Genomic DNA, 3,348 nt, shown 5'->3' with positions numbered 1-3,348 from the left:
TCAGTTGTGGATTTTGGTTAGTTCGTCTAGCAGCAAGGAAAGTGAGTGGTAGGGGGGCGGTAAATAAGGGGGCAAAGGCGGCGGAGCAGGAGGGGCCGGGGGGGGGGGACTCAGCCTCTTACGATTTGGTGCCGAAAATATCGCGAGTGCTGCGTAAATAAAAAATTGGTTTGTCAAGATATTCCTTCCCGTGAATGGGTTTAAAATTCTTCGAGACTTCCTTGGATGTCTTCGGAAAACTTCGTTTATCTTCGGTAAAGTTCGAAAAATGATCGGAAATGTTCGTAACAACAATCGGAGAATCTTCGGTCTAAAAACTGCTCAGAAAACAAAAAGTTACTAGCTAGAACGGAAAAAAGTTGCTTCAAATATAATCAAAGTCTCTTCGAGATACCGACTTTTTTTGCATGAAGTACGAGTCGAAGGTTTATCCTGTGCAGTCAAAAAGCCGTATGCATGATTTCAGCGTGGATTTTCTCGGAAACTATTGGAGGGATGAAGTTCAAATTCGGCGAAGAGATAGAGCAACAACTCACCGATCGATAGCCGTCGTCAGATAGGTGAGATTTTCAGTAGTTTGGCGTTAATTCCGGTTTGAAGTGGAGGAGGTCGCTGCTGGCGGCCGCCGACTTGCAAGCCTTGTCTCCTCTTTCTCTCTTACTGGCCTTCGGCCGGCTAAATCAGTTAAAAAAGTGCTTAAAACGGCCCGCGCAGGCGAAGAAATACAACACATGAGTCGATAAACGTTTCATTAAACTTTATTGAGATATTTAGAGCGAAATGTAGTTAGATATGTTATTTCCAGAGCTTTATTTCAGTAACCCTTATAGATTTCAAAATTTCTTTTGTGGTCTCATGTCAACAACAATAATTAACCACGAACACATAGGGTGGTCTGCCTGTGATGCAACATTGCTGTCAACGCGAGGTCACGTCCCTAACGACCTAGGCTGATGACGGAAATAGAATGGGCGCTTGTAGCGACCAAATTTGGCCTAAAAAAGAAGCCTTAAAAGAAGCCCCCATCTCTTGCATTTGTTTTAACTTCAATAATATCTTTGAAAAGAGCAAGTTTTTTGGTATGGTTTATTTTTGACGTTTGTAATTTTTAAACGATGTAAGTGCTAGTGGCTATTTATTCGTGTTTTAGTTACGCAATCCATTGTTTGTGCGACGCTTTTTATAGATCGCCTTTCAGACACACGTGCGTTGAGATAAGAAAGCTGACATGTCACTTTTAACATTGTTATATAACGTTTGTAAATGACAAGTCACGTTTTTTCCACGAGATCGCGTGATCACCCACAGCGGAAAGTAATCCCTTGAGAAATTAAAAAAGTCCCTTGAGAGTAGACAAGAATGACAAGAATGTTCCAAATTTTGCCCCACATAACTGCTATTCTCCTATTTTCGCTTGTAAACAAGCAAAAAAAGTCGCAAAAACTGCCGAGTATTTTTGGGACAGTCTCAGCCCCCCACGTTCCAAAACTCCCCGTCGCCTCCGGGGGGGGGGGGGATTTTTGAGTGGAGCCCGCCTTTCGGCGATCCTCGTTAATGTGACCACTTCTTGTGCCCAAACAAAAGCTTCAATTTCAAATCTGAAAACCTCTTTAATTCGAATGCGACCAACGACCCACCTTTTATACTCACCAACCTTCATCCTATTTATTCCTCATTGTACATTTCAAACCGACCTTTCTAACTGTAATAAGTAAATTGTTGAAATTATTGAGGGGGACTTTGGGGTTTTCGGTTTCTCGGTTTTGGCCATTTTGTAGATCGGTTTTTCGGTTTTCGCAACAAAAAAACACGGTTTTTCGGTTTTGGTGTCTTCTTCGGTTTTCGGGTTTTCCTTCTATTAGCATTTGGTTTTCGGTTTCCGGCAAAAATACTAGCGATTTTTCGGATTTGGTATTTGCTGTGGTTTCCGGTTTTTCCAATTTGGTTTACAGTTTCTTTGAGATCATGGTCAGGTAGAAAGAAAACCTGCTTTTATGTTTAAAATCTTCGCGCCTTTGATAAGCGCTTTCTCCAATGACTTTAGAGACAAAACGACTGTTTTGCAGTCTATTCAAAATCTGCCTCGAGGTACCAATTAAGGTTAGAGCTTCGGAATTTGGATTGCTATGTTCGGTTTTCGGTTTTGATCGAAATTCACTTTGGTTTTTCGGTTTTGCATGATTTTTTGTGCGGTTTTTCGGTTTCTTACAGACCCCAATGCCCCCCTCATTATTGGCAGAGGAGAAATAAAGCGCTCTCGTTGTAGGCTGTTCACAGCCCCTCCATCAGTTATTCAACGCGAGAGAAATAGCGAGCGCGAACAACGACGGGGTGGCCGGGGGCGCAAGTCGAGCTATTCTTTCCTCGCGTTCAGCGATCGAAGAAAAGTGAGCAGTATACCCTCGTTGAGGATAATGGAACATTATAAATAGGCGGGGGATGATTTTAAAGTCAGAGGGTTTATCGTGTGTGCATTGAGAAGCACGGGGGGAGGGACTGTCACAGTACTTTTTCTGTGTAAACCTGAAGGGTGGGCGCGTAAAGGTGTTTTTAATCATAGTAGAGGGGACTAATGTAGCGTTGTTTGGGTGACCGAATGCACATTTGAATTGCATGTTATGTACTGATATACGTTTGCATTAAATTGTAATTAAACTTCAAAAGCACGGCCTTATGTGCCCAAGGGCACGAAGAGGATTGAGTGAGTGAAACTTCAAAAGCAGTGGACAAAGGCTGATAAAAATCTATTCCGACACGTTGTTTATATTGATTCCGCAGGACAAACATTTCACAGCCATTTTACTCACGCTTTGAGCTTCGCAATAGTCATGAACCTGTGAGAATCAAAACAATCGACTCGGAGTAATATTCTTGACAGCTTGCGCGAAGTTGATGTAACTTTTCCGTAATCCCAAATAAAACAATTTTAAACATGTTAAAAGAGAATCGGCTCTATACTTCCACTGTTTCATGCCAAAGGTTTATTTTTGAAAGTGAAAATATGCAAATAGAACGATGCGCGCGCGTCACGAACATCTCAAAAAATCCTACTGGTTGATAACTGCGCGCGCTGAAGTAATTGCCTTTGTTATGTAACAATGCAAAGCAGTCAGAAAAAGATACTCGTGAGCGCAAGGTTTTGGAAATGCTTTGGATATGTTTTACTGAAAATAATTGACAATTCTTTTTAATGGAAGTAGACTGGAAACAGAGTATAGCAGAAAATGCAGATGAGATAAAATTCTCACTGCATACGCTTAGTAAATAGTTATATTTTTTAAATACATGTTTTTAAACAATCTAACCATTTGCTTTCGCCTGCAGATTTCTACAAACGAAATTCTACTG

Source organism: Oculina patagonica, chromosome 12 (genome assembly GCF_052425735.1).
Source record: "Oculina patagonica isolate OP01 chromosome 12, crgOcupat, whole genome shotgun sequence".
NCBI classification, from domain to species: domain Eukaryota; kingdom Metazoa; phylum Cnidaria; class Anthozoa; order Scleractinia; family Oculinidae; genus Oculina; species Oculina patagonica.
This window is presented reverse-complemented; position numbering follows the sequence as displayed.